Source organism: Onychomys torridus, chromosome 2 (genome assembly GCF_903995425.1).
Source record: "Onychomys torridus chromosome 2, mOncTor1.1, whole genome shotgun sequence".
Classification (NCBI taxonomy): domain Eukaryota; kingdom Metazoa; phylum Chordata; class Mammalia; order Rodentia; family Cricetidae; genus Onychomys; species Onychomys torridus.
In genome coordinates, this window is record NC_050444.1 from 20408343 (window position 1) to 20422675 (window position 14333).

General features: G+C 38.6%; 1 protein-coding gene and 1 pseudogene across 1 annotated transcript in view; one reads left to right on the forward strand and one right to left on the reverse strand.

The window, feature by feature from the left end:
- The window catches only part of Cnbd1 (cyclic nucleotide binding domain containing 1), a 362101-nt gene that overhangs the window by 148325 nt on the left and 199443 nt on the right, over positions 1 to 14333 (reverse strand). The window lies entirely within an intron of this gene.
- Positions 9411 to 10534, forward strand: LOC118577363 (annotated as a pseudogene).

The following is a 14333-nucleotide window of genomic DNA, read 5'->3' on the forward strand; positions in this document are numbered from 1 at the left end:
GCCACAGTTCCCATGAGAGAGAATTATATAGGACAGAGGCCCTGGGGGAGGGGCAGCTCAGGCCCTTGGAAGGATTGTACTGGGTAGAGGGCTGGGTAATCAAGCCATAACCTCTAATAGGTAGGGACTGAGAGATGCTGGGAGAACTTGGCAGCCAGGTCCACCTTTGATATGTTAAATAGGTGCCTCAAACCCTTTATTCCTTGGGTTTGAAACTTAACATTTTCATTGAGGCGGTAACTAAATATACCATTCTAGACATAACCACTCCAACAGAGGCCAGCCCTTTTTTTTCCAAGTCCAGTTCATTAGCCAGTCTGCCTTTACATCAACCACAAACTCAGACAGTTTGCAAAGGGATGTAACTCAGAAAAGTAGGCAGACCAGTGCCATAGTATTCCCTGAGAGTGGAAGACAGCATCTACTTGAGAAGGGGGTATCTGGGAAGGAAAATTGCATTATCTCATTTAAGGGAAAACACTGGACCCATCTCTTGTTAGGCAGCTGGGAAAACTAGGTTTCCACCTAGAACTAGAGAAATACCTTTATCTTTTCATATGTTAAATTAAATTTTAAGGAATGGCTAAACTGATATTTATGTTTCCAGTGTTACCAGGGAAACATGGTGGAGTCTATAGCCTCAAGAGCTTGAAGCTACTGCTGCAAGGCCAGGCCTGAGGAAATAAATCAAGGTTAAAAGGAGAGAATCTGTAGCAGAGTCTTGTTAATAAAATCTAACCTGAGGCCGGTTATTGAGGTGAATGCTGGAAGATCAGAGAAGCAGAACAAACAGCTACCTCACTGTGCCATTTCCTCAGCTGATCCTGTTTCCTCAGACTGGAAGCTTCTGAGTCCTCATCCCAATGGTTCTCAGCTGAACTGCTGCTCAAAAGCCTGAATGCTTAACCAGCCAAAATGCTTAACTAGCCAAATGCTGCTAGTTTCTGGTCTTCACGCCTTATATATCTATCTATTTCTGCCTTCACTCCCTGGGATTAAAGGCTTGCTTTCTGGGATTAAAGGCATGTGTCTCCATGCTGGCTGTATCCTTGAACACACAGAGATCCACCTGGCTCTGCCTCCCAAATGCTGGGATTACAGGCGTGTGCTACCACTGCCCAGCTTCTGACCCATTTTCTAGCCACCATTTTTGGCTCTGTATCTAGTGGCTGTCTGTTCTCTGACCCCAGATAAATTATTAGGGTGCACAATATTTTGGGGAACACAATACCACCACATTTCCCCTTTTTTGTCTAAAATTTAAAAAAGGTTATAACTAATACAAGAAAAGCTATCCAATAAGTATATACAATATAGACAGTCAAGAATTACATTAGCAATGTCTAGTCCATTAACATTTGACAGATTCAGATAAAACTCCATTAATATATAATAATGTCCAGTCCAGTAACATTTGATAAACTCAGACAAAAAAATTTTCGTTACTTATCCTATTTAGAATAAGTAGTTCCTTTTTAAATGTAGATTCAGTAGTCTACCTTTTGTTATTTTTATCTTTCCCTTTTTCTTTTTACAGTAGATTCAATGATCGACCCATTTATCCTATTATTCTTTATTTTTGTCAGAGTAGATTCATATCTACCTCATATCTATATTCTCTTTTCTTTTTGTTTTAAACAAAAACTGAATCAAATCTCCTTGTTCAGCTTTTTTCCTGACCATTAATAATTAACAACTTCTATATCCAAAACTCATTAAAAGACTGAAAACCTCCCATCCCACCTCTTGGGAATGTGGGCATGGTTTTCTTAAAATTACTTCCCGTTTTCTGAGTGTGAAGACATCTTTAGGGGAATCCTGAAAAGAAAATTTTTGGGTTAATTGTCAAGTCCTGTATCATTTGTTCAGTATCTGCATATTGGGAAAGTGCAGGGCTTATTTCAAGTCCTTGTTCAAGCAGTCTATCAGGCTGGATTATCTCAGCTAGCCATCTCAAAATTGTCTTAAGCAGTTTGTAGTCCAAAGTCAATCTTTCCGTGGTGTTAATCAGCTTAATGACTTTATCATAGTCTATGTAGAATCATCATTGTGGGATCCTGTCATCTCTTTGAAGATTTCAAAGTCATTGTTAGGCATGATCATGGTTCCCTGTAAATTTTCTTTTTCTTCTTTCTTTCTTTCTTTTTCTTTCTCTCTCTCTCTCTCTCTCTCTCTCTCTCTCTCTCTCTCTCTCTCTCTCTCTCTCTCTCTTTGCCTCCTCTGTGGTTTGGAACAATCACAGTCTGATAAATGTCTGTCTCTCAGAACCATGAATGTTCTCCTGTAGAAGAGAAAATCTTCACAGCAATTTCTCCCCACCATTTCTCTTGCCAAACTTTTCCAAACTGACATTTGTTGATACTTTCTTGTAATACGATGGTCCTGGCAATTCTTCTCTGAACAAGCAGTGGTAAATTCTTCATCCCAGGTAGCAGCATCACTGTAGTCACCAACACGATGAGAAGCAGCCAACAACTTGGAGCAGCAGCCACTGCCTCCATGGTCCATTGCCACCATTTGTAGTTTGTCCCCAGCTGAAGCTTCTCCTTAGGAAGCCTCCTAGGCTGGCCTCAAACTCAGGATCCTCCTGCCTCTGCCTCTGCCTCCTTCAGCAAATCCAAACCGTGTGTGCCACCACAACTGGCCAAGTATAGCTCGGGCCTGAGCTGGGGCCTGCAAGGCCACAGGCTAAAGGCTTTTTTGTGAATTTGTACCACGAATGTTGGGCGCCAGATGTAGCAGGAATCTTGAAAGGTCTTATTAATAAAATCACAAGAATCAACTACTGTGCATCATCTTCTGATCTAACACACACACACACACACACACACACACACACACACACACACAACTATCAGTAAATAAATGTCATAAAAATTAAAAATGTGATTATCTCTCAAAATGTCATTTTTCCTCTCCTTGAAGATCCCCTTTCTAACCCAAAGACTTTCAAATAATTCACTATAAAATTACTTCCTAATATTCACTTGAACTATTCTTGAATCACGAGTTATTAATATGCACATCATTTTGTCTCTGACTCTCTTTTGATTTTCCTCATCAGTCAAGGATGAATGGACAGAATAACAATTGATTTTGTCTGATCATCCATATTCACAGGACAAATGCTGAACACTATCTGCTCCTCCAGAATTGGGATTTGGTCATTCACAGGGTGGAGACATGGGTGGGGGGAACAGTATGATTGGTCTCTCTTTGTCATTCTCTACACAGATGGAAATTGAAGAAATGAAGACATTGACTTTAACTCTCCTTTTTCAGTCTTTTAAAAATCAAACTCTACTTTCAAGTTTTAAAAGTAAACTACACTGTGTGTGTGTGTGTGGAGCCAAGAAAGCCCTGAGTGAATGTGTAAGGAGCAGATCAAGTCCTGAGTGAGCACGTATTACTGATAACAACCAATGCCCTGAACCCCTTCAAGCCTTCTCTCCACTGGGTCTGGCTCAGAGAATCAGCAGAACCTTCCTTGAGTCAGGCATGAATGTTGACAGACTATACAGAAAGCAGAGTGCAGCTTCCTCCTTCGTCCTGAGACTGCTCTCCTACAGAGACCTATGAGCCTACCTAACCTCTCCTACTTGTGTTATACATAATAAATGAGCTGAGGTTCTGGGCCATTGCAGAATAGGCACCCTCCATCAAAGTGAGCACAAGCCACCCATCTCAACTTTTCTGTACATGTTGGTTCTTCAATGTCTGTCATTTCTTCGTTGCCACATTGCCGGAGTCACTTTTACTAGACCATGCTGTGCATGACACAATTCTAGTGTTTCTAAAGTTGACAATTACCTGGATGCTCCTACACTCACACCTCCTGCTGAATGTGAGCCCACCAACTCCTGACTCCTCAACTCCCCATTTCCCCACTTGAAACTGATACGCCTGTACCCAAGGAGTCTGGGATGTTCTGGTTGAAGCCCCACTCAGTCCCTGACATCCTTGTACTCAAAGAGTCTGGATTGTTCTGGTGGAAGCTCTAACTTCAACCCCTCTCCCATCTCTCTCTTTCCCCAACCCCTGCCCTGTCCTCAGTCCACCAAACACCAAACTCCTCCTGCAGAGATGCTCAAGACTACTCCCACAGGTATTAAAACTGCACCCCAGAAAATAGACACTTGGTTGTTTGGTCTCTAGTCCCCATCTCCTCTCTGGGGAGCTAGAAAATCATCCAGGAGCACTTTACCCATTAAATTGGGGCTTTTTCTAATTTGGTCTGATTTGGATTGCTACGTTGGCAGAGAGGCTTATCAGGGTGCAGAAACTTTTCAAAAATGTCTTGCCTGTTTTTTTGTTTTGTTTTGTTTATTCTTTTTCATTTTCTTGTGGAAGGAAAATAATTGAAAAGCCAAGCTTTTGTAGAATCCCATGTTATTAAAGAAAATAATAAGCTAGTATTATATCTAAATTTGTACATGGTTCACCATTGAACAAGGTGCAAATAATTTCTCTACATGTTTGTCATTCCAAACTTGCAAATTTTGAGACTCCTTGTGACTCACCAAAGAGCACTCATGATCATATTTTACAAATGTTGATCATAATTTCAGGGAGTTTTACAACAGTCACGCCAAAACATGTACTAGGGAGTTCAAACATGCTTCAAGTTAACATGTCACCCCACTTCCAGATTCCTCCTAACTACAATACACAAGCTAGTCATTTATCACTGTAATATGTACTCTATATGGTTCATAATTGATATCCAGTAAATATTTTCTACTTCCTTTGATATTTAGAAATTTGAAACAGTTTTGTTCTTTTTTTTCCAAGACACAAAAACTGATTTCTCAGAAAGAGAAACTGGCAGGTCATTTTGATAATAATCATATTTATTCTCCATTTAATCATATAATTTTTAACTCAAAGAACATGACTACATGTCTAATTTAAATGATAAACAGCAGTTTCCACCTACATTTATGATTTCTAGGTCACAAAAAAAAGAAAAGACCCTCTACTTTAGTCTAAGCTTTTGTGTATTTTCAGTATATTTATGCAATGATTAAGGTTCAAAGTCTATTTTAAATATTAGAATACAAGAAAGAAAATAAAAGGTACAGGCCTTGCACATTCAACTTAAAATTCAGGGAAAACTGTCAAACATTAAGCACAATGTATGTAATTAAAGTGTTGTAAAAGGCTGAAATTCTGTCATGAAAAATAATAAATAAACATAACCTATGTGGAGTTAAGAGTCACATACTCAAGAAACTCACAAAGAGGAAAGCCCAATTTGGTTGGGAACAGAAAAGAAATTGGATATAAAATGAGCCTAAAGTAGTATGGGAGGCAAAATCTTAGAGGGCATTGTAAACCCCTTTGAAAGTTTTGAACGTATGCTATTAGAAAAGATAAGATCATCCCAGGGCTTCATTGTAAGGCACAACTGATCTGGCATACATTTTTCTTTTCTTTCTTTTTTCTTTTTTTGTTATTATGTGTTTTAATTTTATACATCAGCCATGGGTTCCCCTGTCCTCCTCCCTCCCGCCCCACCCCCACCTTTCCCCCAGCCCCTCCCCTCCATTCCCATCTCCTCCAGGGCCAAGACTCCCCTGGGGATTCATTTAAACCTGGTGGATTCAGGACAGGCAGGTCCTGTCCCCTCCTTCCAGACTGAGCAAAGTGTCCCTGTGTAAGCCCAAGGTTCCAAACAGCCAGCTCATGCACTAAGGACAGGTCCTGGTCCCACAGCCTGGATGCCTCCCAAACAGATCAAGCTATTCAATTGTCTCACTTATCCAGAGGGCCTGTTCCAGCTGGGGGCTCCACAGCCGTTGGTTCATAATTCATGTGCTTCCATTCATTTGGATATTTGTCCCTGTGCTTTGAGCAATCTTGGATTCAACAATTCACGCTCTTGCAGTCCCTCCTCTTTCTCGACAGTTGGATACCTGGAGCTCCACCTGGGGCCTGGCTGAGGATCTCTGCATCCACTTCCATCAGTTATTGGATGAGAGTTCCAAGACAAATACATGCTGGCTACATAGAAGAGGATGAATTGGGACATTGTAAAACTAATATCCTGAGACCATTTAGAAAGTTATTATAATAGAATATGTAATGAGCCATTTTATCTAGTAGGTCTAGTTTTTAAAATTAGCTTGTAATATATTTAAGGGGTTTAATGAGTTAAGAAAAAAGGCTGTATAATTGAAATACAAGCAAGCAACTTTCCTTCCACCATTGGTAGCAGTAGAATGGCTGGTAGTCATGCAAAGAAGGGCTTTCTTTGTCAAGACAACTGATTTGAAATTTTCCCTTCAAAACAATCTGTTGGATTTGTGTTGACTTCTGACTATACTCCAGTCACTGTCAAAATAATGAACAGAAAAATAAAATCCAAGAAATTCTCCTTTAGCACATGCTAGGAACTGTACCCTCATGTAAAGCTCAAGCCTTAGAAATGTGTAGATATAATGTTAGTTTACTTTTAATTCCTCATCATTTGTGGGGTAACATACACAACAAAGAAACAAAAGCTCACATGAATTGTAAAGACAAACCACCTTGGAGAGAAGTACAAGTGTGATACTTACTAAAATACAGCTACATAAATAAGTCAATCAGTTGGGCCAGTGATAGCACATGCCTTTAATCCCAGCACTTGGGAGGCAGAGGCAGGCAGATCTCTGTGAGTTTGAGGCCAGCCTGCTTTACAGAGTGAGTTCCAGGACAGGTTCCAAAGCTACACAGAGAAATCCTGTCTCAAAAAAATCAAATAAATAAATAGATAAATAAATAAGTCAATCATTTAATCAAATTGATACTTCGAAAATTTATCACAAAATAACAACATAGAGAATCTTTTGATTATGAACAAAATGAAGGAATAAAATGTTACATAAAATTGTCAATAGATATTTCAATATTACTTCTTTGCAGGCAAAAAGTCTGGCATTAAAGAACTGATTATTATTAACTGTATCTATATTCTTTCAGGATGCTAATTTCCCAGTTTTTTTTAGCTATTGTTAAATCAAATAGGATAGATAATTAGCTGTACATTTTCCTCCGACCTCTAAATAATATGATGCTTACTTTGCTCTATTTTAATAATATTGTCATTTATTTCCTTGAACTCTGACAAAGTGTTTTCTGCTTAGATCTTTTCTTAGCTTGGCACACACACATACAAAGAGAAATGATCCCTGCTACTATCTCTGAATTCCTTCTTTTAGAATTATTTAACCAATTTTACTTTCAATTCCATTGAATGAGACTATGTTTCAACTCTTCCTTCAAGGAGTAAAAATTAAATAGAACCACTTTTAAAATAATATCCTCAAAGTAATTATTTTCTTTCAAATCCACATTCCCTTTTCAATAATGAGTTTAATAATGTCTACTATGTTCTATCTATCTATCTATCTATCTATCTATCTATCTATTATCTATCTATCTATTCATTCTTCTTTCATGTATTATTTCCTGGGTGCAGTTTCCCTGCCCTTTTCTCCTCCCAGCCAACCCCTCCATCCCTTGATCCACTTTTGCTCTGTTTTGCTTCTGAAAAGAGCAGGCCTCCCAGGCATATCAAACATAGCCTAACAAGGTACAATAACACAGACCCTCATATTTTATTAATAAGATTCCTTAAGGTTCCTGCTACATCTGGCGCCCAACGTGGACAAGGAAAGCCAGCAGGAGGAAAATGCTCCCACAAGCAGGCAGGAGAGTCAGAGACGGAGACTCCTAATGTTACGAGTCCCACAGGAACACAAAACGATACAGCCATAATGTCTAATATGTTAAACTTCAAATTTCAGTGCAATCCATCATGTCTTATCTCTCCAATTGTAACAAAATTATTTCTTTTTTACTTTCTACAAATTTTATTTTGATTATTCTTCTGGAGTCTTTAGTAATTTGTTTCCTACATAATGTATCTCAGTTATTCTACTGCAGTATTCAGAGGATTTTGTTGTGAAACTAATTTGCAAGGATTAATTTATTATTCTGTAGAACAAATGTTACAGGTTCAGTAAAACCATCTACTGCCTGAGTATTTTACCTTGGGTTCTAAGATAATCCTGTATCTCCTGGGTACATTTTAAAGGTTGGGTTGAGAAAATATGACAACTTCTCATCCTTTGCTGCTATAAGTCTGTCCAAACTTAGACATTCCTAAAATGGTTCTCCTGTTACTACCCTTACTCAAAACTGATAAAACTCAGGGACAGCCAGGTGGTGGTGGCGCACGCCTGTAATCCCAGCACTCGGGATGCAGAGGCAGGTGTATCTCTGTGAGTTCGAGGCCAGCCTGGTCTACAGAGCTAGTCCAGGACAGCCTCCAAAGCTACAGAGAAACCCTGTCTCAAAAAAAAACAAACAAACAAACAAACAAAAAAAAAACCACTCAGTGACAACAATACAAATAATCTGATTTCAAAAGTGGATGAAAGATACAGGTAGATGGCTTAGGAAAAAAATTATAGGTACACATGTTAATAATTTCCTTTCAACAAAAGGTGCACAATTAATTAGCAAATATATTTATAAACTTTAATCAAGAATTATTTTTAAGCCATTTTGCTGTTATAAGAAAATGCAGGACACTCATTTTAAAGGATTAGAAAATTGTTTCTCATAAGGCTTTGTGGCTGAGAAGCTTTGACAATGTTTGCTGCCAGGGAGGATAGCTTGCTTCTCCTGGGAACACAACATCCTGTGGAAGTGGTGCTTCTTCCTCACATGGCAGAAAAGTGGGAGAGCAAAGGGGAGCCAGCAGTTTCCCTGCACGAATTCCTTCATTCAATGGCTCTAATTTATGAGAAGAGGGGCTTCCATGACCTAATTACCTGTTAAGTGCCACCCTTTCTGAACATTATTAGGGCATTTAGAGAGGCCACATTCAAGTCCCACCCATCCCCTCCCAGCCTCCCACCTCCCGCATAGTTAGGCCCTGACTCTACCTCTCTGAGGCAGCAGCAAAGACCCATCCATCCGGAAGCAGGTGAACAAGCCCTTCCCAGCTGACCCCTGCTTCATCTGGACTTCTCAGCCCGGAAAACTTTCTCTTCTGTTTGTGATATTTTACGATAATAGTACAAATAGACTAAGGTAACATCTGCCTCTTTATAAGTACTAATTTTCAACCTTATCATTTAAATTAACAGGGAAAACATTTGAAGTAAAATAATTATCAAAATTATTTCAGAAAGAGAAGAATCATTTTTATGCTAGCCAATTAAAATTTTGTCAATGTTTAGCAAGCATAAAAAGCACTAATTGTCCAATATAAAATGGAAGAACGGGAAAATAAATCTCATGGTAATTTAATTTTCCATCCCAAAACTTAAATAAATTGTATCTTTTAAAATATCATTACTAGATATTGAACTCGAGTTGGAAGAGGCGAGTCCGGTCTGAAAATGGAGGTAAAATAGATGCCCATCTGCCCCCAGCCCGACTCCGGCCGTGATCCAAAGGTACAGGAACAGTTGAGGAAGCTGTTTATTGGTGGTCTGAGCTTTGAAACCACAGATGATAGCTTAAGAGAACATTTTGAGGAATGGGGCACACTTACAGACTGTGTAGTAATGAGAAATCCCCCAAACAAAACGTCCCAGGGGCTTTGGATTTGTGACCTACTCTTGTGTAGAAGAGGTGGATGCTGCAATGTATGCTCGGCCACACAAGGTTGATGGGCGTGTGGTGGAACCAGAGAGCTGTTTCTAGAGAGGATTCTGTAAAGCCTAGTGCCCATTTAACCACGAAGAAAATTTTTGTTGGTAGTATTAAAGAAGATACAGAAGAACATAATCTGAGAGACTACTTCGAATAGTATGGCAAGATTGAAACCATAGAAGTTATGGAAGTCAGACAGAGTGGAAAAAAGAGAGGATCCGCTTTTGTAACCTTTGATGATCATGACACAGTTGATAAAATTGTTGTTCAGAAATACTACACTATTAATGGGCATAACTATGAAGTGGAAAAGGCCCTTTCTAAAGAAGAGATGCAGCCTGCTGGATCACAGAGAGGTCGTGGAAGTGGATCTGGCAACTTTTAGGGTCGTGGAGGAAACTTTGGAGGTGGTGGAGGTAATGTTGATCGTGGTGGAAGAGGAGGCTATGGTGGTGAGGTGGTGGCAGCAGAGGTAGTTATGGAGGTGGTGATGGTGGATATGGTGGTTTTGGAGGTGATGGTGGCAACTACGGTGGTAGTCCTGGTTACAGCAGCAGAGGAGGCTATGGTGGTGGTGGACCAGGCTATGGAAACCAAGGTGGTGGATATGGTGGTGGTAGAGGAGGATATGATGGTTATAATGAAGGAGGAAATTTTGGTGGAGGTAACTAACTATGGTGGTGGAGGGAACTATAATGACTTTGGAAATTATAGTGGAAAACAGCAATCAAATTATGGGCCCATGAAAGGGGGCAGTTTTGGTGGAAGAAGCTCAGGCAGTCCCTATGGTGGTGGCTATGCATCTGGTGGTGGAAGTGGTGGATATGGTAGCAGAAGGTTTTAAAAAAACAAAAGCAGAAAAGAGCTCCAGTTCTTAGCAGGAGAGAGAATGAGGAGTTGTCAGGAAAGCTGCAGGTTACTTTGAGACAGTCTTCCTAAATGCATTAGAGGAACTGCAAACATCTGCCACAGAAGGAGCGATGATCCATAGTCAGAAAAGTTACTGCAGCTTAAACAGGAAACCCTTCTTGTTCAGGACTGTCATAGCCACAGTTTGCAAAAAAGTCCAGCTATTGATTCATGCAATGTCGTTTGTCAATTAGATGTACATTCCTGTGGTCTTTTATCTGTTGTAGCTTTTTCTTTTTCTTTTTCTTTTCATTACATCAGATATATTGCCCTGTAAATTGTGGTAATGGCACCAGGAATAAAAAATTAAGGAATTTTTAACTTTTCAACATTTGCATAGTTCAGTTTTTCTACATTTTAGTACAGACACTTTAACAAAAATGCAGTTTTGAAGATGTTTCCTTGTGAGTTAACAAGTAAAGAAGATCATTGTTAATTACTATTTTGTATAAATTTTGCTAGAGTTTACTGTAAAGAAACACCTACTGACTTGCAATTTAAGGGGAATCTATTCTCCCCATTTCCAAAACCATGATGAATGGGCTCTGATATGTGGAGAGAATAGATATCTGTATGTTTGCAATGTGTGTTTTAGATAATTTAGATAAATGAGTAATAAAAATTAGAATATTTGTGAATTTAATAGCATTAAGATTACTTTCAAATGAAAAAGATCTCAAAAGTTCCTAAAAAAAATCATTACTATAATTTATAATTATTCCCTAGCCATATATTTGAAAAATAATTCTGAGTATTAATCATTGCTCAGATTTAAGTAAGATTTTCTCTGCTCTACTTATTTTTTCTCTTTGTTTTAGTTTGAAAAAATCATGCAAAAGGAACTACAGATAAACATAAAAGTCTGAGACTTTGAGTCTTGTGGTACATTTGAATATTCAGCATCCCTTGGTTCCATGAAGTAACCCTGTACACAACACCTGTCCTGCATCAGTGTGTAACCAAATTTGAAATTGTTTTGTAGACCAATGAAATGACAATATAATCAATGACCCCCTGTGCATCCACATCCACATCCACTGAATCTTACGCTCTAGAGTTTCACAATACTGAGTTATCTAGTGAAACTGATGCTGTTTTAAGATCTTCCCATTCTTCTTTTTTCTTCTTAGCTGTAGGTGTGTATTTTCATTGCTGAGTGCCTGGTTAAAGCATATCTGACAAAATCCATAGTCTGAGTAAGTTTACTTACTATCCAGAAATCTGCTTAGATTTCCATGTTTGAAGCTCTAGAGTGTTGTCATGTGCATTCAGTTACTCCTTTACTTATTAATTTCCCCTTCATATTCCCTTATTACCTATACATTTTTTCAATCAACAGGTGGCACATAATTTATAATTTTATCCACCCTTTATTTCTGTAAACCACCTTATATAATTATTAAAAAAATGTAGAAGAGATATCAGATTGCCCTATAATGTCAATCTTCCTGTATGCTCTTGCTAGTAGAACTTTCTATAAATGTTGATTGTGTGATACCTCTCCTTCTAGCGACCAGTCTTCTCAGAGTACTATGAAAGAAGGTGACATAACTAATTTCCATTGCATGCACAAATAGTGCTTTTACTACAATTCTTTTATTTTCTCTTGCATACTATTAAAGAAAATAAAGATGTAAAAGATATAGATGTGAGTTGTTACTCTATCAATTCAAGAATAGTTTCCCAGAGACTGCAGAGTGACATAAAGACAGACAAATATAGTTCTTTTTGTTTGTTTGTTTGGTTGGTTGTTTGGTTTTTTCAAGACAAGGTTTCTCTGTGTAGTTTTGGTGCCTACCCTGGATCTCACTCTGTAGACCAGGCTGGCCTTGAACTCATAGAGATCCACCTGACTCTGCCTCCCAAGTGCTGGGATTAAAGGCTGTGCTACCACTGCCTGGCTAACTATAGTTCTTGAAGATCCTGGTAAAGCAGAGGTTCCTGCCAGCCCACATCCTTTTTTAGTGTCTCACAAAAGACAGAAATCTCAAGATGATATCACTCTATTGTAATAGTTGTTCATTAGAGCAGATAAGCCATTCTCCAGCATAAAATTGTGACTCATAGGAATGACGCCCTTACCGATATCGGATTTCAACTTCACCCTTGCAGATACTGGATATCTACTTCACTCTTTGCATTGATAGTCATCAAATACTAGTCTAGAACACTAACTCTTGAAATTCCCATTTGTGTTAAGACACAGTAAGGTTTCAAAATTCTACTTTTTAAAAAATTGTAAAAGGAATTTCATAGAATCCAAGAATCACCTCTTCTCTTGTTTCACATGGCTGTGCTTTATTGATTCCACCATGTAGGGATTTCATTACAGATTGATATTCTGGCTAGAAAGGAATTTCTTCAAAGACTGTTGAGATTCAGAAGAAGAAAAAATTTTTATGATGCATGTTCTAGATTACTGTGTGTATGTATGTGTGTGTGTGTGTGTGTGTGTGTGTGTGTGTGTGAGTGAGAGAGAGAGAGAGAGAGAGAGAGAGAGAGAGAGAGAGAGAGAGAGAGAAGAAAAGAGCCAAAGGACTGTAAGAGGGAAGGAAGAGATCTTAAGGTAGGGAAAAAAAGAGAGGGTCATGAAAGACATATTACATGAAGGTATAAGGGAGTACTTTAAAAGAGAACAAGCCTATTAGCAAAATGGACACAGGGAACAGGAGCTAGGACAATGTGGAAGGGAAGAATAAGAGCAAAGTATGAGAAAATCACAATAGCATATGTATCAAAGTATCATAACTCATCACTTTGTATGATAAGTCAAATTCATTTTTTGTTGAAAATAGATATTTTTCATACAATATAATCTATTATAGTAATGCCTGCCAAAACTTTAAGGCATTTAAGGAAGAAATTGAAAAAGATATAACAAGATGGAATGATCTCTCAGACTTAGGGATCTATCTGTAGGATTAATACAATAAAAATTGCTTATGCAGAGGGCCTAGTCCAGTGTCATGGAAACTCCACAGCTGTTGATCTAAAGTTCACGAGTTCCCATTAGTTTGGTTTGGTTGTCTCTATAGGTTTCCCCATCATGATCTTGATGGCCCTTGCTCATAGAATCCCTCTTCTTTCTTTTCAACTGGACTCTTAGAGTTCAGCCTGGTGCTTGACTGTGGATCTCTGCTCTGCTTCCATTAGTTACTGGATAAAGGCTCATGTTTGTCCTTCTGTAAAGTGGAATTAATGAAGTAATTCCATGTAGTTTATCTGGTACTTAAAAGAGGTTTATTTGGGGGTAACTTTCAACCAGTAGAGGCATCGGTTACAGGATCAGGGAGAGGTAAGATGCAATCCAATGTAGTTCTCTGGAAAACTCTGACTTGGTCTGTAGTGGGTAGCCATTCCAGCTTTGACCTGGAAATACCAAAGTCTCAAAGGGGGTGGTATTTCCAGGTCAAAGCTGGAATGGCTACCCACTACATTGGTCTGCAAATCAGCATCCAGGATCATGAGCAGACATGAGGGGCTCAACATGTACATATCTCAGGTCTTACGGGTCCAAAGAGGCCATGCCCCAGGAGCAGGTCATAGGCAGGTGTGGCAGTTACCTGCTGCCTCACTAGTGGCAGTGCTTCAAGGTCAAAGCTGGAACAGCTAACCACTACATTTATGAGTTAATTTCTGAAAATTATTAATTTATTTTGCACATAAATATAAAATCTCATATTGTTAAAACTGTATTTAGAAATGGATTATTTTATGTTATTTTTTTATTTCCACAAAAATTATTTGAAATAGAAAAAAAAAACATTTCAACA